The sequence below is a fragment of the Mesoplodon densirostris genome, chromosome 2 (assembly GCF_025265405.1).
Source record: "Mesoplodon densirostris isolate mMesDen1 chromosome 2, mMesDen1 primary haplotype, whole genome shotgun sequence".
NCBI lineage: Eukaryota > Metazoa > Chordata > Mammalia > Artiodactyla > Ziphiidae > Mesoplodon > Mesoplodon densirostris.
This window is the reverse complement of record NC_082662.1, coordinates 40,236,671-40,262,017: the sequence shown is the minus strand read 5'-3', so window position 1 is coordinate 40,262,017 and position 25,347 is coordinate 40,236,671. Positions and strand designations below refer to the sequence as shown.

The following is a 25,347-nucleotide window of genomic DNA, read 5'->3' as shown; positions in this document are numbered from 1 at the left end:
AAAAAATGGTATTTTAAAAATTGTTCCTTTCTTCTGATAAAACTTTACCTAGGTTCACCAAGAAAAAAAAGAGGATATGTTACAACTCATAACCATAGAAGTACAAAGGAACATGAGACTACTATGAATAATTAAATGCCAACAAATTTGATAACTTAGAAGAAATGGATAAATTTCTAGAAACGTACAGCCTACCAAGACTGAATCATGAAGAAAATAGAAAATCTAAACCGGCTGATTGCTAGTGAAGAGATTGAATCGGTAATCAAAAACCTTCAACAAACAAAACTCTAGGAACAGACAGCTTCACAGGTGAATTTTATCAAATATTTGAAGAAGAATTAATACCAATCCTTTTCAAATTCTTCCCAAAACAGAAGATAAGAGAACACTTCCAAACTCATTTTACAAGGCCAGTATTACCCTGATATCAAATGCAGACAAGAAGACCACAAGAAAAGAAAATTACAGGCCAATAACACTGATGAACATAGATACAAGAATTTTCAACAAAATGTTAGTGAACTGAATTCAATAATAATTTAAAACGTGGAAGCACAAAAGACCCTAAATAGCAAAAGCAAACTTGAGAAAAACAGAACAAATCTGGAGGTATCATCCTCCCAGACTTCAGACTATACTATAAAGTTATAGTAATCAAAACAACACAGTATTGTTGTAAAAACAGACACATAGATCACTGGAACAGAATAGAGATCCCAGAAGTAAACTCTCCTAAATGGTTAGTTAATTTATGACAACGGAGCCAGGAATATACAATGGGAAAAGGACAGTCCCTTTAATAAGTGGTGGAAATTCAGAATGAAGTGGAAGAATGGAGGGAAATGCTTAGAGTCTTAGAGAATACACATTTCATCATAACAGAATGTTGGGAGAAATATAAGCATTAAAGGTATTTCTGATGATGGCTCAGAAGGAAATGAGGGACATGTTATTGGAAACTAGAGAAAACCAAACTTGTTATATAGTGGCAGGAAATTTAGCCGAATTATATGCAACAGTTGTGTGGAAAGCAGGACTTCTATGAAAACACCTTGGATATTTAACTGACAAGATTTCCAAGCAAAATATTGAAAATATGGCCTGGTTTCTTCTTGCTGCTTATAATAAGAAGTGAGAATAAGGAAATAAATTGAGGGAAGAACTGTTAAACAAAAAGAAACTAGTTCTTTATGATCTGGGAAATTGCCAGCTTATCCAGATTGCAAAAATTATGCTAAAATGAAGAGAATCTTTCTTAGGAAATCATGTCATGCAGACAAGTCCAAGGGTGTCCTTTGCTGGTTCTGAAAAGGTCAATGTGTGGCTCACAGATTCTCTCAAAAACTCAGAAGGCAGGAATAGAGGTGGGATTATTCAGAAAAGACCTCTGGAGGATCTTCCTGTCTAATGGTCTGAATCCCTGTGGCATACAGGGGAGATCCACAAGATTTATGAGAATGTTCTATTAGCTGAGCTAACTTGTACTGAAAGGGATCAAGAAAGGACAAAATGAAGGAAGCCTGCTGGACTCCAAATTCTACAGGAAAGAAACAAGCTAACAAAATTACTCAGCTGCAAATATATTCTATCCTTCAAGAGAAAGGGAGAATGACTCCAAGACAAAACCTTAGTGTCAGAGGGTACAGTCATGAGCCCAGAGGATGGAACCTCAAGCCACAAAGGATTATTCCCAGGCCTGAAATATCATGACATTTTCCCTGCTGAATTTTGAAATTGCTACAAACCGGAGACTCCTTTCTTCTCTTGTCTTCCTTTTGGAATAGGAATGTCTATAGCTTTTATACTAGGCTTTGTCGCCAATTTATTTTAGGAACAGATAAACTGTTTTTTACTTTCAGAGGGCCAAATATTTAGGGGAATTTTGTTCAAGGATGGTTTATACCCAGGCTCACACCCATACCAAAGTGAGATGATTTAGGTAATAAGATTGAGACTTTTGAGCCGATGATATTTCCATGAGACTTTGGACTTGAGTTGATACTATAAAGGATGGAGGTTTGGGGGGTTATAGGATGGAGTGAATGTATTTTGCAAGTGGAATGGACATGAATCTTTGGGAGACAGAGGGCAGACATTCGTAGGCTGAATAATGACTCCCAAATATATCAGATTCTATTGATAATTCTAGGACCATGTAAATATTACCTTACTAGAAAAAAATGGTCTGGGAAGATGTGATTACATTCAGAATTTTGAGACTGGGAGATTATCCTGGATTATCAAGGTGGCTCCCAGATTAAATCATTTGTATCCTGATAAGAGGGAGGCAGAGGTAGATGTAACACACACGGGAGATGATCATGTGAAGACAGAGTGAAAAGAGATTTGAAGATGCTGACTTTGAAGAACGGAGATATGCGGCCATAAGCCAAGGAATTCCAGCAGCCACCAGAAGCTGGAAAAGAAAGGGAATGAATTCACCCTATAGATTCCAGAGAGAGTGTGGCTCTGCCAATATCTTGATTTTGCCCCAGGGATACTAATATCACACTATGGCCCCAAGAATGATGACATATTAAATTTCTATTGTTTTAAGCCACCAAAGTTCTGGTACATTGATACAGTTGCCCCAGGAGACTAATATAGGTAGGATAGGAATCCTTTCTCTGAATACTTCATAGAATTAATCATTTAGTCAGTCATTAATTCACCCCAAAACTACTATATTTTGAGTTCACAGTTTAGTGCCCAAAGGCAGAGAAATAAATTAGTACAATAAATTATGATAAAGGATGTCCTGAAGGAATGAATAGTAGGTGTAGGCAACCTAGGGAAAGAGATGATTAAAAAATAAAGAAGTCTTACTAGCTGAATGGACACAAAAACAGGATCCATATATATGCTGTCTACAAGAGACCCCCTTCAGACCTAAGGACACATACAGACTGAAAGTGAGGGGATGGAAAAAGATATTCCATTCAAATGGAAATCAAAAGAAAGCTGGAGTAGCAAGTCTCATATCAGACAAAATACACTTTAAAATAAAGACTATTACAAGAGACAAAGAAGGACACTACATAATGATCAAGGGATCAATCCAAGAAGAAGATATATTGTAAATATTTATGCACCCAACATAGAAGCACCTGAATGCATAAGGCAAATGCTAACAGCCATAAAAGGGGAAATTGACACTAACACAATAATAGGAGGGGACTTTAACAACCCACTTTCACCAATGGACAGATCATCCAAAATGAAAATAAATAAGGAAACACAAGCTTTAAATGACACATTAGACAAGACGGACTTAATTGATATTTATAGGACATTCCATCCAAAAACAACAGAATACACTTTCTTCTCAAATGCTTATGGAACTTTCTCCAGGACAGATCATATCCTGGGTCAAAATTCAAGCCTTGGAAAATTTCAGAAAACTGAAATCATATCAAGTATCTTTTCTGACAACAACGCTGTGAGACTAGATATCAACTACAGGAAAAAATCTGTAAAAAATACAAACACATGGAGGCTAAACACTACACTAATAAATAACCAGACATCACTGTAGAAATCAAAGCGGAAATAAAAAAATACCTAGAAACAAATGACAGAGAAAACACGACAACCCAAAACCGATGGGATGCAGCAAAAGCAGCTCCAAGAGGGAAGTTTATAGCAATACAATCCTACCTCAAGAAACAAGAAACATCTCAAATAAACAACCTAACCTTACACCTAAAGCAATTAGGGAAAGAAGAACAAAAAAACTCCAAAGTTAGTAGAACTAAAGAAATCATAAAGATCAGATCAGAAATACATGAAAAAGAAATGAAGGAAATGATAGCAAAGATCCATAAAACTAAAAGCTGGTTCTTTGAGAAGATAAACAAAATTGATAAACCATTAGCCAGATTCATCAAGAAAAAAGGGAGAAGACTCAAATCAATAGAATTAGAAATGAAAAAAGAGAAATAACAACTGACACTGCAGAAATACAAAGCATCATGAAAGATTACTACAAGCAACTATATGCCAATAAAATGGACAACCTGGCAGAAATGGACAAATTCTTAGAAAAGCACAAGCTTCCAAGACTGAACCAGGAAGAAATAGAAAATATAAACAGACCAATCACAAACATTGAAATTGAAAGTGTGATTAAAAATCTTCCAACAAACAAAAGCCCCGGACCAGGTAGCTTCACAGGCAAATTCTCTCAGACATTTAGAGAAGAGCTAACACCTATCCTTCTCAAACTCTTCCAAAATATAGCAGAGGGAGGAGCACACCCAAACTCATTCTATGTGGCCACCATCACCCTGATACCAAAACCAGACAAAGATGTCACAAAAAAAGAAAACTAGAGGCCAATATCACTGATGAACACAGATGCAAAAATCCTCAACAAAATACTAGCAAACAAAATCCAACAGCATATTAAAAGGATCATACACCATAATCAAGTGAGGTTTATCCCAGGAACGCAAGGGTTCTTCAAAGTATGCAAATCAGGGCTTCCCTGGTGGTGCAGTGGTTGAGAGTCCACCTGCCAATGCAGGGGACATGGGTTCGTGCCCCAGTCCGGGAAGATCCCACATGCTGCGGAGCGGCTGGGCCCGTGAGCCATGGCCACTGAGCCTGCACGTCTGGAGCCTGTGCTCCACAACGGGAGAGGCCACAACATTGAGAGGCCCGCATACCGCAAAAAACAAAAAACAAACAAACAAAAAAACGCAAATCAATCAATGTGATACACCATATTAACAAATTGAAGGAGGAAAACCATATGATCATCTAAATAGATGCAGAAAAAGCTTTTGACAAAATTCAACACCCATTTATGATAAAAACCCTCCAGAAAGTAGGCATAGAGGGAACTTACCTCAGCATAATAAAGGCCATAGATGACAAACCCACAGCCAACATTGTTCTCAATGGTGAAAAATTGAAAACATTTCCACTAAGATCAGGAATAAGACAAGATTGCCCATCCTCACCACTATTATTCAACATAGTTTTGGAAGTTTTAGCCACAGCAATCAGAGAGGATAAAGAAATAAAAGGAAGCCAAATTGGAAAAGAAGAAGTAAATGTCACTGTTTGCAGATGACATGATACTATACATAGAAAATCCTAAAGAAGCTACCGGAAAACTACTAGAGCTAATCAATGAATTTGGTAAAGTAGCAGGATACAAAATTAATGCACAGGGCTTCCCTGGTGGTGCAGTGGTTGAGAGTCTGCCTGCCAAAGCAGAGGACATGGGTTCATGCCCTGGTCTGGGAAGATCCCACATGCCACAGAGCGGCTAGGCCCGTGAGCCATGGCCACTGAGCCTGCGTGTCCGGGGCCTGTGCTCTGCAATGGGAGAGGCCACAACAGTGAGAGGCCTGTGTACATCAAAAAAAAAGAAAAAAAAAAAATTAAGGCCCAGAAATCCCTTGCATTTCTATACACGAATGATGAAAAACCTGAAAGAGAAATTAAGGAAACAACCCCATATATCATGAATAAAATACCTAAGACTAAACCTACCTAAAAAGACAAAAGACCTGTATGCAGAAAACTATAAGACACTGTTGAAAGAAATTAAAGATGATACATACAGATGGAGATATACACCATGTTCATGTACTAGAAGATTCAACATTGTGAAAATGACTATACTACACAAAGCAATCTACAGATTCAGTGCAATCCCTATCAAACTACCACTGGCATTTTTCACAGAACTAGAACAAAATATTTCACAATTTGTGTGGAAACACAAAAGACCCCGAATAGCCAAAGCAATCTTGAGAAAGAAAAACAGAGCTGGAGGAGTCAGGCTCTCTGACTTCAGATTATACTACAAAGCTACAGTAATCAAGACAGTATTGTACTGGCACAAAAACAGAAATATAGATCAATGGAACAGGCTAGAAAACCCAGAGAAAAACCCATGCACATATGGTCACCTTATCTTTGATAAAGGAGGAAAGAATATACAATGGAGAAAAGACAACCTCTTCAACAAGTGGTGCTGGGAAAACTGGACAGTTACATGTACAAGAATGAAATTAGAACACTCCCTAGCACCATACACAAAAATAAACTCAAAATGGATTAAAAACCTAAATGTAAGGCCAGACACTATTAAACTTAGAGGAATACAGGCAGAACACTCTATGACATAAATCACAGTAAGATCTTTTCTGACCACCTCCTAGAGGAATGGAAATAAAAACAAAAATAAACAAATGGCACCTGATGAAACTTACAAGCTTTTGCACGGCAAAGGAAACCATAAAGAAGACGAAAAGACAAGCCTCAGAATGGGAGAAAATATTTGCAAATGAAGAAACTGACAAAAGATTAATCTCCAAAATATACAAGCAGTTCATGCAGCTCAGTATTAAAAAAACAAACAATCCAGTTTAAAAAAGGGCAAAAGACCTAAAAAGACATTTCTCTAAAGAAGATATACAGATTGCCAACAAACACGTGAAAGGATGCTCAACATCACTAATCATTAGAGGAATGCAAATCAAAACTACAATGAGGTATCACCTCAAACAGGTCAGAATGGCCATCATCAAAAATCTACAAACAATAAATGCTGGAGAGGGTGTGGATAATAGGGAACCCTCTTGCACTGTTGGTGGGAATGTAAATTGATACAGCCACTATGGAGAACAGTATGGAAGTTCCTTAAAAAACAAAAAATAGAACTACCATACGACCCAGCAATCTCACTACTGGGCATATACCCTGAGAAAACCATATTCAAAGAGAGTCATGTACCACAATATTCATTGCAGCACTATTTACAAGAGCCAGGACATGGAAGCAATGTAAGTGTCCATTGACAGATAAGTGGATAAAGATGATGTGGCACATATATACAATGGAATATTACTCAGCCATAAAAAGAAACGACATTGAGTTATTTGTAGCGAGGTGGATGGACCTAGAAACTGTCATACAGAGTCAAGTAAGTCAGAAAGAGAAAAACAAATACTGTATGCTAACACATATATATGGAATCTAAAAAAAAAAAAAAGAAAATGGTTCTGAAGAACCTAGGGGCAGGACAGGAATAAAGACGCAGACGTAGAAAAAATCTGATCACAGACTTCCGGGGAAGATGGCGGAAGAGTAAGACGCGGAGATCGCCTTCCTCCCAACAGATACACCAGAAATACAGCTACATGTGGAACAACTCCTACAGAACACCTACTGTACACTGGGAGAAGACCTCAGACCTCCCAAAAGGCAAGAAACTCCCCACGTACCTGGGTAGGGCAAAGCGGAGAGATTCCCGCACAGAGGATCGGTGCCAACTGGCACTCACCAGCCCGAGAGGCTTTTCTGCTCACCCGCCAGGGCGGGCGGCGCTGGGAGCTGAGGCTCGGGCTTCAGTCGGAGCTCAGGGAGAGGACTGGGGTTGGCGGCGTGAACACAGCCTGAAGGGGCTAATGCGCCACAGCTAGCCGGGAGGGAGTCCGGGAAAAAGTTTGGACCTGCCGAAGAGGCAAGAGACTTTTTCTTCCCTCTTTGTTTCCTCGTGTGCGAGGAGAGGGGATTAAGAGCGCTGCTTGGAGGAGCTCCAGAGACGGGCGCGAGCCGCAGCTGAAAGCGCGGACCCCAGAGATGGGCGTGGGATGCTGGGGCTGCTGCTGCCGCCGTGAGGCCTGTGTGCGAACGCAGGTCACTGTCCACGCCCCCCTTCCGGGGAGCCTGTGCAGCCCGTCACTGCTGGGGTCTCGGGATCCAGGGACGGCTTCCCTGGGAGAACGCACAGTGCGCCTCGGGCTGGTGCAACGTCACGCCGGCCTCTGCCACTGCAGGCTCCACCCGCACTCCGTGCCCCTCCCTGACCCCCGGCCTGAGTGAGCCAGAGTCCCCGAAGCAGCTGCTCCGTTAACCCTGTCCCGTCTGAGCGAAGAACAGACGCCCTCCGGCGACCTACACGGAGAGGTGGGGACAAATCCAAAGCTGAGACCCAGGAGCTGTGAGAACAAAGAAGAGAAAGGGAAATCTCTCCCAGCAGCCTTAGAAGCAGTGGATTAAAGCTCCACAATCAACTTGATGTACCCTGCATCTGTGGAATACATGAATAGACAACAAATCATCCCAAATTGAGGAGCCAGGAGTCAGTGCTGTGCCTCTGAGGTGGGAGAGCCAATTTCAGGACACTGGTCCACAAGAGACCTCCCAGCTCCACATAATGTCAAACGACGAAAATTTTCCAGAGATCTCCATCTCAACACCAGCACCCAGCTTCACTCAACGACCAGCAAGCTACAGTACTGGACACCCTATGCCAAACAACTAGCAAGACAGGAACACAACACCACCCATTAGCAGAGAGGCTGCCTAAAATCATAAAAAGTCCACAGACACCCCAAAATACACCACCAGACGTGGACCTGTCCACCAGAAAGACAAGATCCAGCCTCATCCACCAGAACACAGGCACTAGTCCCCTCCACCAGGAAGCCTACACAACCCACTGAACCAACCTTAGCCACTGGGGACAGACACCAAAAGCAACGGGAACTACGAACCTGCAGCCTGCAAAAAGGAGACCCCAAACACAGTAACATAAGCAAAATGAGAAGACAGAAAAACACACAGCAGGAGAAGGAGCAAGATAAAAACCCACCAGACCTAACACATGAAGAGGAAATAGGCAGTCTACCTGAAAAAGAATTCAGAATAATGATAGTAAAGATGATCCAAGATTCTATTTCCAAGATCCAAAATCTTGGAAATAGAATGGACAAAATGCAAGAAACAGTTAACAAGGACCTAGAAGAACTAAAGATGAATCAAGCATCAATTACAAACACAATAAATGAAATGAAAAATACTCTAGATGGGATCAATAGCAGAATAACTGAGGCAGAAGAACGGATAAGTGAGGTGGAAGATAAAATAGTGGAAATAACTGCAGAGCAAAATAAAGAAGAAAGAATGAAAAGAACAGAGGACAGTCTCAGAGACCTCTGGGACAACATTAAACGCACCAACATTCGAATTATAGGGGTTCCAGAAGAAGAAGAGAAAAAGAAAGGGACTGAGAAAATATTTGAAGAGATTATAGTTGAAAACTTCCCTAATATGGGAAAGGAAATAGTTAATCAAGTCCAGGAGGCACAGAGAGTCCCATACAGAATAAATCCAAGGAGAAATACGCCAAGACACATATTAATCAAACTGTCAAAAATTAAACACAAAGAAATCATATTAAAAGCAGCAAGGGAAAAACAACAAATAACACACAAGGGAATCCCCAACAGGTTAACAGCTGATCTCTCAGCAGAAACTCTACAAGCCAGAAGGGAGTGGCAGGACATATTTAAAGTGATGAAGGAGAAAAACCTGCAACCAAGATTACTCTACCCAGCAAGGATCTCATTCAGATTTGATGGAGAAATTAAAACCTTTACAGACAAGCAAAAGCTGAGAGAGTTCAGCACCACCAAACCAGCTTTACAACAAATGCTAAAGGAACTTCTCTAGGCAAGAAACACAACAGAAGGAAAAGACCTACAATAACGAACCCAAAACAATTAAGGAAATGGGAATAGGAACATACATATCAATAATTACCTTAAATGTAAATGGACTAAATGCTCCCACCAAAAGACACAGATTGGCTGAATGGATACAAAAACAAGACCCATATATATGCTGTCTACAAGAGACCCACTTCAGACCTAGAGACACATACAGATTGAAAGTAAGGGGATGGAAAAAGATATTCCATGCAAATGGAAATCAAAAGAAAGCTGGAGTAGCAATTCTTATATCAGACAAAATAGACTTTAAAATAAAGACTATTAGAAGAGACAAAGAAGGACACTACATAATGATCAAGGGATCGATCCAAGAAGAAGATATAACAATTGTAAATATTTATGCACCAAACATAGGAGCACCTCAACATATAAGGCAAATGCTAACAGCCATAAAAGGGGAAATCGACAGTAACACACTCATAGTAGGGGACTTTAACACCCCACTTTCACCAATGGACAGATCGTCCAAAATGAAAATAAATAAGGAAACACAAGCTTTAAATGATACATTAAACAAGATGGACTTAATTGATATTTATAGGACATTCCATCCAAAAACAACAGAATACACATTTTTCTCAAGTGTTCATGGAACATTCTCCAGGATAGATCATATCTTGGGTCACAAATCAAGCCTTGGTAAATTTAAGAAAATTGAAATTGTATCAAGTATCTTTTCCGACCACAATGCTATGAGACTAGACATCAATTACAGGAAAAGATCTGTAAAAAATACAAACACATGGAGGCTAAACAATACACTACTCAATAACGAAGTGATCACTGAAGAAATCAAAGAGGAAATAAAAAAATACCTAGAAACAAATGACAATGGAGACACAACGACCCAAAACCTATGGGACGCAGCAAAAGTAGTTCTAAGGGGAAAGTTTATAGCAATATAAACCCACCTTAAGAAACAGGAAACATCTCGAGTAAACAACCTGACCCTGCACCTAAAGCAATTAGGGAAAGAAGAACAAAAAACCCCCAAAGTTAGCAGAAGGAAAGAAATCATAAAGATCTGATCAGAAATAAATGAAAAAGAAATGAAGGAAATGATAGCAAAGATCAATAAAACTAAAAGCTGGTTCTTTGAGAAGATAAACAAAATGGATAAACCATTAGCCAGACTCATCAAGAAAAAAAGGGAGAAGACTCAAATCAATAGAATTAGAAATGAAAAAGGAGAAGTAACAACTGATACTGCAGAAATACAAAAGATCATGAGAGATTACTACAAGAAACTCTATGCCATTAAAATGGACAACCTGGAAGAAATGGACAAATTCTTAGAAATGCACAACCTGCCAAGACTGAATCAGGAAGAAATAGAAAATATGAATAGACCCATCACAAGCACTGAAATTGAAACTGTGATTAAAAATCTTCCAACAAACAAAAGCCCAGGGCCAGATGGCTTCACAGGCGAATTCTATCAAATATTTAGAGAAGAGCTAACACCTATCCTTCTCAAACTCTTCCAAAATATAGCAGAGGGAGGAACACTCCCAAACTCATTCTACAAGGCCACCATCACCCTGATACCAAAACCAGGCAAGGATGTCACAAAGAAAGAAAACTACAGGCCAATATCACTGATGAACATAGATGCAAAAATCCTCAACAAAATACTAGCAAACAGAATCCAACAGCACATTAAAAGGATCATACACCATGATCAAGTGGGGTTTATTCCAGGAATGCAAGGATTCTTCAATATATGCAAATCAATCAATGTGATACACCATATTAACAAATTGAAGAAGAAAAAACATATTATCATCTCAATAGATGCAGAGAAAGCTTTCGACAAAATTCAACACCCATTTATGATAAAAACCCTGCAGAAAGTAGGCATAGAGGGAACTTTCCTCAACATAATAAAGGCCATATATGACAAACCCACAGCCAGCATCGTTCTCAATGGTGAAAAACTGAAACCATTTCCACTAAGATCAGGAACAAGACAAGGCTGCCCACTCTCACCACTCTTATTCAACTTAGTTTTGAAAGTTTTAGCCACAGCAATCAGAGAAGAAAAGGAAATAAAAGGAATCCAAATTGGAAAAGAAGAAGTAAAGCTGTCACTGTTTGCAGATGACATGATACTATACATAGAGAATCCTAAAGATGCTACCAGAAAACTACTAGAGCTAATCAATGAATTTGGTAAAGTAGCAGGATACAAAATTAATGCACAGAAATCTCTGGCATTCCTGTACACTAATGATGAAAAATCTGAAAGTGAAATCAAGAAAACACTCCCATTTACCATTGCAACAAAAAGAATAAAATATCTAGGAATAAACCTACCTAAGGAGACAAAAGACCTGTATGCAGAAAATTATAAGACACTGATGAAAGAAATTAAAGATGATACAAATAGATGGAGAGATATACCATGCTCCTGGATTGGAAGAATCAATATTGTGAAAATGACTCTACTACCGAAAGCAATCTACAGATTCAATGCAATCCCTATCAAACTACCACTGGCATTTTTCACAGAACTAGAACAAAAAATTTCAAAATTTGTTTGGAAAAACAAAAGACCCCGAATAGCCAAAGCAATCTTGAGAACGAAAAACGGAGCTGGAGGAATCAGGCTCCCTGACTTCAGACTATACTACAAAGCTACAGTAATCAAGACAGTGTAGTACTGGCACAAAAACAGAAAGATAGATCAATGGAACAGGATAGAAAGCCCAGAGATAAACCCATGCACATATGGTCAACTTACCTTTAATAAAGGAGGCAGGAATGTACAGTGGAGAAAGGACAGCCTCTTCAATAAGTGGTGCTGGGAAAACTGGACAGGGACATGTAAAAGTATGAGATAAGATCATTCTCTAACACCATACACAAAAATAAGCTCAAAATGGATTAAAGACCTAAATGTAAGGCCAGAAACTATCAAACTCTTAGAGGAAAACATAGGCAGAACACTCTATGACATAAATCACAGCAAGATCCTTTTGGACCCACCTCCTAGAGAAATGGAAATGAAAACAAAGATAAACAAATGGGACCTAATGAAACTTCAAAGCTTTTGCACAGCAAAGGAAACCATAAACAAGACCAAAAGACAACCCTCAGAATGGGAGAAAATATTTGCAAATGAAGCAACTGACAAAGGATTAATCTCCAAAATTTATAAGCAGCTCATGCAGCTCAATATCAAAAAACAAACAACCCAATCCAAAAATGGGCAGAAGACTTAAATAGGCATTTCTCCAAAGAAGACATACAGACTGCCAACAAACACATGAAAGAATGCTCAACATCATTAATCATTAGAGAAATGCAAATCAAAACTACAATGAGATATCATCTCACACCAGTCAGAATGGCCATCATCAAGAAATCTAGAAACAATAAATGCTGGAGAGGGTGTGGAGAAAAGGGAACACTCTTGCGCTGCTGGTGGGAATGTGAATTGGTACAGCCACTATGGAGAACGGTATGGAGGTTCCTTAAAAAACTACAAATAGAACTACCATATGACCCAGCAATCCCACTACTGGGCATATACCCTGAGAAAACCATAATTCAAAAAGAGACATGTACCAAAATGTTCATTGCAGCTCTATTCACAATAGCCCAGAGATGGAAACAACCTAAGTGTCCATCATCGGATGAATGGATAAAGAAGATGTGGCACATATATACCATGGAATATTACTCAGCCAGAAAAAGAAACGAAACTGAGCTATTTGTAATGAGGTGGATAGACCTAGAGTCTGTCATACAGAATGAAGTAAGTCAGAAAGAGAAAGACAAATACCGTATGCTAACACATATATATGGAATTTAAGAAAAAAAAATGTCATGAAGAACCTAGGGGTAAAAACAGGAATAAAGACACAGACCTACTTGAGAATGGCCTTGAGGATATGGGGAGGGCGAAGGGTAAGCTGTGACAAAGCGAAAGAGAGGCATGGACATATATACAGTACCAAACGTAAGGTAGATAGATAGTGGGAAGCAGCCGCATAGCACAGGGAGATCAACTCGGTGCTTTGTGACCGTCTGGAGGGGTGGGATAGGGAGGGTGGGAGGGAGGGAGACACAAGAGGGAAGGGATGGGGGAACAGATGTATATGTATGACTAATTCACTTTGTTATAAAGCAGAAACTAATAAAAAAAAAACGCAGATGTAGAGAATGGGCTTGAGGACACAGGGAGGGGGAAGGGTAAGTTGGGACGAGGTGAGAGAGTGGAATGGACATATATACACTGCCAAATGTAAAACAGATAGCTAGTGGGAAGCAGCCGCATAGCACAGGGAGATCAGCTCGGTGCTTTGTGTCCACCTAGAGGGGTGAGATAGAGAGGGTGGGAGGAAAACGCCAGAGGGAGGAGATATGGGGATATATGTATATGTATACCTGTTTCACTTTATCATACAGCAGAAACTAACATGCCATTGTAAAGCAATTATACTCCAGTAAAGATATTAAAAATACATAAATAAATAAATAATAAAAAATAAAGGTCAAAGCTTTTCCCAGTTTGGTGGGTAATAAAAAAATAAAAAAATAAAAATAAAATAAAGAGGTCTTGGAGGATGGATAGGAGAATACCAGTTGGCAACGCTAGAAAAATTTTAATGTATTAGCAAATCCATGGATATCATACATAAAAAAGCCAGGGATGAGGACACCATCGTCAACCCAACACTTCTCTCACTTTTCTCATCGTTATCTCCTTCAAGATCATATCCAAGACCCAAAATGCAGAAAGTAAAAAAAAATGAATTTCAAGGAGAATTACTTGGAAGGGATCCTCCAAGGGGCCCCATTTCCTACAGACCTGCTCTTCCACCTATTTACCTCTTACTCCCAACACCCTCCTCCTTTGCCTGTCCTCGTGACAGCTAATTCATTACACAACCCATGAGGCCAGAGTTCTTTTCTTTCTCCCCTAAATCCTGGGCTCGGTCCAAACTCCAGGGCATGTAACCACTTACATTCATTCCTCTCCACTTTACCCCAGTTCCACGGAACTGATCTCCATCCCCCTCTGGGCTCCCCTCGCCCCCCCACAGGGACTCTTGGACTCCAACTCTTTCCCTTACTTGGCTCAGCACCAGCTTTTCGCCCACAGCATAGGGGCAGTAAGGCAAAGACCTTTGAAGTGGGAGAGCCTGGGTTTGAATTCTGCTTGTACCTCTTTCTTTCCCTCCCTCAGTCCTCGGCTTCTTCTATATAGTTGGGCTCACAATGCTCGGTAATAGTGAACACTAGTGAGCACTTCCTATGTTCTAGGCACTGAGCAAAGCCCAGTATATCGTTTCTCCCACAACAATCCTACAAAACTGATGAAAAAAGAAAATTGCCATACTCTAGAAGAGAAAACTAAGGCACAAGGAGCTTAGCTGCTTGCTCAGGATCACTCTGTTGGTAAAAAGTAGAACCAGGATGCAAACCCAGGGAGTCTAGCTCCAGAGACTTTGCTGTTAACCGTGAACGTAGAGCAATGACTAGTGGGTTGAGCCTCTGTTCCATACATGACAGCCCCCTAATTTTCCAGGGGCGTTTCATGCTTGATCTGTTTTCCAGTGTTTCCAAGTAGCAGGAGAGTGTTTCAGGTTATCAACTCCATGTACTGGTATGAATGCCAGCGTCACTATCCAGGGATGCTTTTGTGAGAAAGGGTTAGGCAAACCATGTGCTTAGATGGAGCAGTCATTGAAAATGATGTTTATGGAGACTTTTTAATGAGCTTATAACAAAGTGATCAAAGCAGACTGTACAACTCTCTGTAGCGTATGAGCTAAACTCAAAAAAACTGTGTCATCTGTGGTCAATATTTATTAACCAGTAAATATTTTTCCCATTCATTTGGTACCCACACAACCCAACCAAGGACTCCTTGAAGGTTGTCACTAGGCGTTCTATATCCTTATACCTTCCATAGCCTGGACCAGAGGACTCTGCCTACTGATGATGCCCAATAAATAGTTACTGATTTGATGAACAGATGAAGGAGGGACAAGCACAACTTTGCACTGGTTAAATCATCACCTTCAACAGACCAGGGTCAGTTTTAGGTGTCATATTTTAAAAAGGAAATTAATATTTTTATTCCAGGATGCTTCCTGATTCAGTTTATAGGCAACAGAAAGGCAGAAGAGGTGATGTAGTCAATTACAAAGGCAGCAGCTTGAAGCGATTACTGCTGTGGGGAGATCACTCCAGGCACTTCTTGTTTTCTGTGTTTGAAAAAGTTGGGTTTCATGCTGATGCAATTTATCATATTGTGATTATTTTTACTCTCCTACAAAGACTGCAACTTCCAGGCAAAAGTTTTTTAAACCTAAATCTTTGCTTGCTTTCCCATTCAGTGCAAGGCACAGAGCTATTCTGTTTATTTTCACCTGGGTCAATCTATATCATCACTTTTTACCTGGAATGAGATACAGAAGTGATTCTGAGACAGTGAGGTCTCTTACTCTGTACCCTGCACGACACAGGCAGTATAAGCAGGAAAGGTTTAAAACTATCTCCTCAACGTTTGCATAGTGCTTATACTTTCCAAAGCACAGTCGCAATGACTCCTCAATTTACCAGGTGTTATTAACCTTGGCTGATGGACAAGAAAACAGGGCCAGACATGTCAGTTGACTTTTCAAGGCACAAAGCAAGTAAGTGTCAGAGTTAAGACCATCACCTCAAATTTCTAACTCCAGGTTTGCTAATACATTGCTCTCACTCATTTTGCAGCTACTTGCTTTGTGCTGGCATGGTGCCAAGTGCTCTCTCTATGATGCCTCTTCATCCTTTCAATACTCTGTCCTAGAGCACACACCAACCTCTGGACAATCTCTCCAACCTTATCTCAGGCCACTGTCCTATGTAGTGGCAGCTCCTGGGAGACACCATACTTTTTCCTACTCCAGACTCTGTGCTTGCTGTTCCCTCTCCCTGGAATGCTCTTCCCTTACTCTTCACACAGTCAGCTCCTTATCAAGCTTCCGGTTTGACCTTGAATGTCCTTTCCAGCAAGAGCCCATCCTGGGTCACTCTATCTAAGCAGGGCCTCCCGTTAGTCTCTCTCCCAGTGCTGCGTTTATTTCCTTCTTATTACTCACTACTTTCTGCAATCTGTTTACTTTGTTGCTTGTTTATTATCAGTCTTCCCCCCATAGAAGGAAAGGGCAGGATCATGTTTCTCTCATTCCCCTGAGACAGGGCTCTGCACATAGCAGGTCCTCAATAAAAATGTGTTGCATGACATAACAGGGCTGGAATCAAGGTGGTTTCTGTTTTGAGCAAGAAGCTGGAATTCTCTTTCTAATGAAAAACTTTGATGCTGAAAAGAAATCTCTTTCTGGCTACAGTGGAGATAGGGGTTTGGTGGCAGACAACAGATGGAAGTAGGTTGACCAGTTTGGGATTGCTGTGCTCACCCAGGGGCAATAAGAAGGTGGCTTGGACTTAGAGCAGTGGCTATGGGGCTGGAGAGGGGACTGAGCCCAGAGATGTGTAGGACAGGGTGACTGGCTAGGAGAAGGGGTGCAGGAGGAGAGAGTGGGTGCTCCCTGGGCCTTCCTGGGCAGCCTCCTCTCTTCCCCGCTGGCCTGGCTGGTGATGCTGGGTTCCCGAGCGGCCTGGCCTTCTGTTGCCATTTCACATCCAGCAGATGGGGAGTCTGGACAAGGTGGTGTCCCCACACCCACCCACTGTGGTTGGGTCAGTTCCTTGACTTCCTGAACATCTATGACCATGACTACACCAAAGCTATGTACAGTCGAGGAGGTGAGGGTTCCTGGGAGAAGGTGGAGCTTTCTGAGAGCAAAGGAACCATGTGGGGAGGGGTCCTGGGCCTGTACCCTAAGTCTAGGCAGCTGAGGTTCCCACCCTATTTATCACCAAGCATCCTCCGGAAATCCCCAGTCCCCACTTGACCCAAGTTTCTCTTTGTCATGCAGATCCTAAGGCCCCGGATGTGTTTGACTTCTTCCTCCAATGGATTGGTGAGTGGGCACCTGCCTTTCCTGCCCTTGGTGCTAGGTGAGCAGGAGCCTTCCCTGTCCGGACCTCTCTGCCCAGTGCCCAATCTGGTAGTTGTTCCATCCACCGGACCACCCGGCCCCCAACTGCCTATGCTAAGCTCAGCTGCTCAGTAGGAAACGCGGGAGAAAGCAGGAGAGCTCCAGGTTGCTAGGGATGTGGGTCTCAGGCAACTTCTCCTGCCAGAGTGTCTCTTCCTAGAGAGGCAGGGCAAAGGCTCAGGACAATGTGTCCCTGTGAGGAACAGCGTCCTGCAGGCGGTGGCACTAGAGGTGATCCAGGAGGTTTTATTGGTGGCGCTGGCTGTGGCCAGGGCCTGAGGAAAGGAGTGGTGGCAGGACCCAGGCTGGTGTCACCAGAGGCTGCGAGGCTGTGTGGCTGGAAGGCAGAGCTGGGTTGGGATGCAAGGCTGGGCAGGGAGGACGGGGCAGGGTTGGGTGGTTTGGCTGTGCTTGGCCCCGGGCTGCCAGGGATGTGGCAGGATTGTATGACCTGACCGGCCCACCCTCTCCCGTCCCTTCCCCAGGGAAAGGCTTGCTGCTCCTCCAGGGGCCCAAGTAGTTTCAGTATCACAAGCTGCTCACACCTGGCTTCCCCTATGACATGCTGAAGCCCAATGTGGCTGTGCTCGCCGAGTCTACACGTGCCATGCTGGCGAGCTCCCCATGCCAGGCTCCCGGAGGCTGTGCTGCAGGGCCAGTTTTCCCTGCGGGAGGGCAGTGAAGAGAATTGCTGAGGCCCCACGGTCCATTTCTGTGTGCAGTAGCTGTGCGAGCCTTGCCCTGCCTGACACCTACTGCGGGCTGGGTGCTGACCAGGTGCTGAAGCTCCAAGTAGCCAGGCAGCCCCGGCCCTTGTCTCCACCAGGAGACCCAGTCCTCCCTCTTCCCAGATCAAAGGGCCTCTGTGAGACCCCAGTAAAGCTTCTACTGTAGCCGATTTGAGGGCTGCCTCTACTTGAGAATATTAGGAAGACCCTCCATATCTAAGAAGTGTCTCCTCATTCTTGGCCTAGCACAACCGCCTGAAATAACGTCAAGAGCAACTCATCTCTAAAATGGATGCCGGGAGACTTCCCTGGCAGTCCAGTGGTTATGACTCAGTGCTCCCAATGCAGGGGCCAAGGGTTTGATTCCTGGTTAGAGAACTAAGATCCCGCATGCCACATGGCGTGACCTCAAACATAAAATAAAATAAAATAAAATAAAAATTAAATAAAATTAAAATAAAATTAAATTAAATATAAAATAAAATGGATGCTGGGTATCGGGGTCCAGTTCAGAGTCTTAGGGCTGGATAATCCCCAGACGTTACCCAGGCTGGTCTTTCCCTTTGCAGGAGGCTCCTCCCCAGTATTGCTGCAGGCCTGACTTACACACAGACTGTGCTGGGGAGCTCACCACCCCTCGGCCCTCCTCTCCCCTTACACACAGCTGCCTGGCTGGGAAGAAGTGTCTGTGTGTGCTGGGCAAGGCTGCCTCCTGGTTCTGCCCTCTGAGCCTGAAGCCTCTTCCCTCCACCACCCCCATAACAGCAGGATGGAGGCCAGGCCAGGGACTGGGGGTGTGTGGGGGGAAGACAGAGGCGGGTCCTGGAGTGCAGGTGTTGGGCACCCAGCCTGGCTGGCCTCTCTCCCTCATCATCTTCCATCTCTGGATTCTAGGACAAGTGGGAGGAAAAGTCTCGTGAGCCTAAGAGCTTTGACATCTTCTGCGATGTGGGCCCCACGGCGCTGGACTCGCTCATGAAGTGCACCTTTGGCAGAGGAAAGAGCGGCCCGGGCCACAGGTCAGGGGCCCTCGGGGCTGACCACAGTCTCTACCCAGGCAGGCTTGGCGGGGCGAGGTGGCAGGACTCCCAGGCCCTGGTCTGAGAGGAGATAGGGTCCTGCCCTAGGGAGCCCAGCTCAGGTGGAGCCGGGCCTTTCCCATGGCTTTGGTGGGAGGCTAATGGCAGGGAGAGGACAGGCAGAGAGCGCAGCGGTTGAGGCTGGATTGTGGAATGGAGCCGCTCAGGGGGCTCTGCTGGGGGTCAGTGTCTGAGCATCCCTCCCTCCCTCCGCTGTGCAGGGACAGGAGCTACTGCCTGGCGGTCAGCGATCTCTCGCTGCTGATGCAGCCGCGCTTCGAGCCCTTCCAGTACCACAAGGACTCCATCTACTGGCTCACCCCGCAGGGCCGCCACTTCCTGCAGGCCTGCCAGGTGGCCCATGACCACGCAGGTGGGACCTTCCTGCACGGCCCACCCACGGGAAGCCCAGGTTCTAGTCTAGCTCCTCCCGGCCCCTGGGGGACCCCTCCCATTGCAGGACATCTGTTCCCCCTTCGGGCAGAGGGCAGGTCCCCAGGCAGTGACACCCTGTGCTCCCGGGACAGACCAGGTCATCAGGGAACGGAAGGCAGCCCTGCAGGACAAGAAAGAGAGGGAGAAGATCCAGAGCCGGAGGCACCTGGACTTCCTGGACATTCACCTTGGGGCCCGGGGGAGTGCACAGTCGTCCACTCCGACCTAAGAACTTGTCCCACATGGGTCTTCAGAGCGTCCTCCTGGGACAGGGCTCACTGGACAGCAGCAGGGGCTAAGCATTTTCTTCCTCTTTCCCCAGCACATATGACCTGTTTCGTGTCCCATGATACATATCAGCAAAGGCTCAGAGGTGGGAAGGGGCTGGCTGTGGCTGGCCATGGCACTGGGGAGAGATGTAGTGGCAGGGATGCTGGATCACATGCCTGAAGACCAATTCCAGACTTCTAAGACTGTGAAGAATCTTAGCACCCGCGAATCTTACAATCTTAGGCTTTATACATTACTTATTCATTCATTCACTCATTCAGTTGGTCCTTTATTCATTCACTCCACAAACTCACTGAGCCCTACCCTGGGTTAGTGTCCGTGCTAGGGATGCAGACGCTGAGAAAGCCTTGGCCTTGGCCTCCAGACGCTGACGGTCTAGTGCAGGAGACAGGAGGTGGACATTGACAGACCTCTTCCTCCTCCGGGTGGTATTCTGTGTGTCAAGTGAGCCAAGATGACAGAGCTGGTGAAGTCACAGGTCACTTGGCCAGAGAGGTCAAAGAAGCCTTCCTGGAGTAGGAGGCATCCAAGCTGTGCTTGGGAGAACAGATAAGAATCTAGGGGAAGGTCCTCACCCCCCAGTATGACAAGGAGTTTTCCCTCCCTCCCTCAGACCTTCATTTGACAGCTACTGTTATGAGGTCTTGTTGGAACCTACCTCAGATGCCTTGGGCGGTCTCACTGTGCCTTTGTGACCCAGGATGAAGATGGGATCGAGCTGTCAGATGCAGACCTCTGGGCCGAGGTGGACACGTTCATGTTTGAAGGCCATGACACCACCACCAGTGGCATGTCCTGGTTTCTCTTCTGCATGGCCCTGTACCCCGAGCGCCAGCATCGCTGTCGGGGGGAGGTGCGAGAGATTCTTGGGGACCGGGACTCCATCCAGGGGTGAGTGAGGCTGTGGGTGAGCCCCGTCTGTCCTGCTTCCCGGTCCCAGGGAAGAGCTGTGCTTACAGGGCCACTCTGGAAACCACGTGATGGCAGGTAGCCCTTGTCCTTTTCCCCTTCAGTGCTGTGGCTTTGTGGGGAGCTCTGCGTGGACACAGCCCTGAGCCCTTTCTCTAAGAACAGACCCTTTTCAGATGGGAGTCATGGAGACAAGGTGGTGAGCAGGAGGCTGACCTGTGTTCCGGCTCCCTCTGCTGGCAGAACCTGATGACCCTTCTGGGTTCCTGGACAGAGCAAGCAGCACCAGGAGAGGAAGGTTTCGAAACTGAGGATGCACAGAGCTGGGGCAGCCGGGGGAGCAGATCCCTCCCACCTGCCTTTGGATGGCCATGTGCAACCTCTAGACTCCTCTGATGAAGGAGAAAAGGCTGTTTCCCAAACTCCATCACTTCAAAACTTGCAACTGTTTTCCGTTTCTTGGTTCAAGCTTGAGCTCACTGACACGACGCTGGTTGACGCTGACCTCTCTGTGCAGAATGAGCTTTGGCGATCTCCCACGGGCCCCTCTCCCAGCTGTGCCCTCTGCCCCGTCTCCCTTCCTCCCCTCAGGCCTTTGAGTCCTGTCACCTTCCTTTCTCACAGGGCTAGGCACACAGCAGGGGCTCCGAAAATGCTCAGTTGAGGGGAGACACTTTAGATTCACTGAGGGAGACTGACTGAGAACTCCAGCATCCGGATGAAGGATGTGTGGTTTTTGTTTTTGGGTTTTTTTGGTTTGTTTGTTTTTTTGCAGTACGCGGGCCTCTCACTGTTGTGGCCTCTCCTGTGTGGAGCACAGGCTCCGGACGCGCAGGCTCAGCGGCCATGGCTCACGGGCCCAGCCGCTCTGCAGCATGTGGGATCTTCCCGGACCAGGGCACGAACCTATGTCCCCTGCTTCGGCAGGGGGAGTCTCACCCACTGCGCCACCAGGGAAGCCCAGGATGTGTGGTTTTATTGGTAGGACACTGGAAACCTCCCAGGGTGTGTGGCCCTGTGCCAGGCGCTCTCCGGGGTGTGGGTGCGGAGGGGGTGGAGGCACGATACTGCCCTCGGGGAGTTTTCAGAAAGACAGACTCACAGAGCCAAAAAGCTAGAGAAAACCGCAGAACGGGGTACGTGGCCCCGTGTTGAGAGCGGAGGAGTCAAAACGGGTGGGCCTGAGTTGGCTTCCTAAGGAGTCCTGAAACTCAGGTAGGCAAAGGGGGAGAGCTGGGCCCTCCAGGTCGGGGAGCAATGTGAACACGGCCTGGGGGCAGGGAGTTGAAACATGTATTTAATTTTCATTTCAATCCATTTCAAACTTGAAGCAACTTAAAGGACACCTATTCAATGAAATGTAGAGCACACATGAACAATGAGGACCAGGGGGATAAACCCTAGGGTTGGGGCTCTGTAATATGGTGTTGCACAGTAGTTATAGTTGGACCACATTGGGTCTGAGCTTCCTAGTGGCAATATATTCCTATATATAGAAAATTACTCACCCTCCTCTGAGCTTGTCACTGTTTATGCATTTCTTGCTTCATTTGACCAGTGTATATCAGCCCCTATTCCTCTCCATTCCAGCTCCCCAGGGAAACCAAGCAGAACCTAAAGAACTGTCCCTTGTGGGGTTTCTGTGGGGCCCTGAGAGACACAGGAGTGACCTTGTGTTTGACGGCCGGGAGCACATACACCCCTAGGGTCCTGTGCTTTCCCTTCCTAGCAGTGCAGGTGAGGGAGGGATGGAGAAAAGTGGAGCTAGACCCCTGGGTCTGAGTGGCCACCCTATGTCCAGCCTGGCCTGGACACTTGGAGCACTCGTGTCCCTCTGACTCTCGGGTGTGTGATGGTGGTGAAGGGAGGAGCTGGGGCTGGGCCCGCCTTCCCGCAGGACCGTGTTGCTCGCAGCCCAGAAAGGCCTGGCTGTGTTGCTGGCAGCGATGATCTGAGGAAGATGACCTACCTGACCACGTGCCTCAAGGAGAGCTTCCGCCTCTACCCCCCTGTGCCCCAGGTGTACCGCCAGCTCAGCAAGCCCGTCACTTTGTGGATGGTCGCTGTCTACCTGCAGGTGGGATAGGGTGGATTCTGGGTGGAACCGGAGTCCTTGCGGGTGCTCTCTGTACCCTCGCACCAGTGGGGAAGAACCCAGGCTTTGTGTTTGGCCTGTGTCCAAGTCCTAGCTCCACAAGGTAGGGGTAAATCTCTCCAGCTCTAAGCCTCTGCTCTCTCTTCTGTACCTGGGGATGAGAAGGGTCCCTGCCTTACTGGGTTGTTCTCAGGAGGAAAGAGACAACTTTCATCAGGGCTGTCATGTACCACCAAGCAGGTGGGGCCCTGAACAACTTCAGGAGGCATCATTCACTTCGGGTACGATGCTGTGCAATGTACAACCTGTATAACTGTGTGTGGTAGCTTTGTAAGGAGTGTTTAATGCTGGATCTGACACATAGTGAGCACCAATGAATGGTAGCTGTTACTGCTAATAGCATAATATCATGAACAAGTACTTCCCTTGAGAGTCAGTTAATGGAAACCAGAAAGTGTGTGATAGTCCTTGCCTGTCCTACCTCGTGGTGGGGTGCATCAGTCCTTTTTTCCTTTTCCTTTCTACAAATGTCTGTGTCAAGTGTTGTGCTCAGTGAAGGGGCTGCAGGAAGTAGGTGTGATGATGATGATAAGCATTTTGACATGTTGAGGGTGGTCGTTGACTCTCTGTCACTGGCGGTGCTCAAGGAGGGGCTGGTACCCTGTTAGGGGGACGCTAGGGGATTCTGGCCCTGTGAGGAGGTGGGCCTGGCTGCCTCACAGCCACCTGGTCACCAGGCCTCTGTTCTGCCCACAGGTAGCCTGATTTCTCTGCATATCTATGCCCACCGTAGGAATAGTGCAGTGTGGCTCGACCCCGAGGTACGCCATCCCAGGGCCCAGAGGTCAGGTGGGGTGGGTGGCTATGGGGTCAGCCTGCCCTAGGACCTGGCAGGTATTTAAGCAAGGCCTGTCCCCTCAGGTCTTCGACCCCCTGCCCTTTTCCCCAGAGAATGTGGTTGGATTTTTGCCTTCATTCTGTTCTCTGCTGGGCCCAGGTAAGGAGAGCCTAACATCTCTGGTCCTCTGGACCAGGGAGGTGAGGATGGAGGATGTGGTTGGGGTGGCATCCTTTGGGTGAACTCTGGTATGAGGGGGACCATGCTGGGTGTGCAGTGACCCTGATGCAGGGGAAGTTCCAGGGACCTTCCTCCTACCATTAGCATAGTCTTGTCCTTGGCAGGTGGGTGGGTGAGTCGTTCCAAGAGAGACCCCCTAAGCCACAGCCCACAGGGTGAACCTACCTGGTCTGGGGCCCTCACCATACTCCCCGGATCTGTTTCTTAAGCCCAGGTCAGTCAATCAATCATTCAATTGATCAATTGATTAATGAATCAATTCATCCAAAAAGAGCTACTGATTTCTGCTGGTCACTTAGAGCACTGGTTTTCATCCCTCTGGACACCCTGTAGCCTGATGTCATTTTTTGCTGCTCGTCGCAGGAACTGCCTTGCATAGCAGTTTGCCATGAACAAGATGAATGTGGTCACAGCCCTCTGCTTGCTCTGTTTTGAGTTTTCCCTGGACCCCTCAAGGCCACCCATCCAGATACCCTATTCTCCAAGAATGGCATCCACCTCCACCTGAAGCCACTGGGCCCCGGCTCTGGGAAGTAGATCTGCTGAGAGTAGGGCCCCAGCCAGCCCAGGTTGTGGCCTCTCCCTGGGTGCTGCCATCTCCAAGCTGGGTTGCAGAGTAGCTGTGTTCCCTTGTCTTCCGCAGGCTTGTGGATTAGTGGGGAATAGGCACCTGCATAGACTGTCACCTCGAGGGCAGTGCCATGTAAACATGTGTGTCTATAAATGCTTACAATGCGTGTGTTCCAGAGCTCACTCAGTCATTCAACAAACATATAGTGAACACCTACTTGCTTCTAGACTCTCCATTCATCTCCCGTAATTGTCCATCTTTCTAAAGTTTACACAGCGTTCGCAGCCGAAGCTGTGCCTTGGGATTGGTGGTTATGACCAGGCACTCACCCATTCCACCTGATAGATGGATGGCTTTCAGGGCCTGCCCCTTCACTGTGATCTGTGTCTTTGTTTAACTTTGTGTGTACGTTTTTGGAATATAACAGACATAAGGAAAAATTGCTTAAACCAAAAATACACAAGACAATGAATTTTTAAAGAAAACTCCCTGGTAACCACTGCTGAGGTCAAGGAATATGGACGATGGTTCCATGGGTGTATCCTCTGTCCCTCCTGTGACAGGT

General features: G+C 45.3%; 1 pseudogene; it reads left to right on the top strand.

Moving 5' to 3' along the window:
- The first annotated feature begins 207 nt into the window (after positions 1-207).
- On the top strand, positions 208-24,748 carry LOC132502862 (cytochrome P450 4B1-like; annotated as a pseudogene).
- Positions 24,749-25,347: the final 599 nt, after the last annotated feature.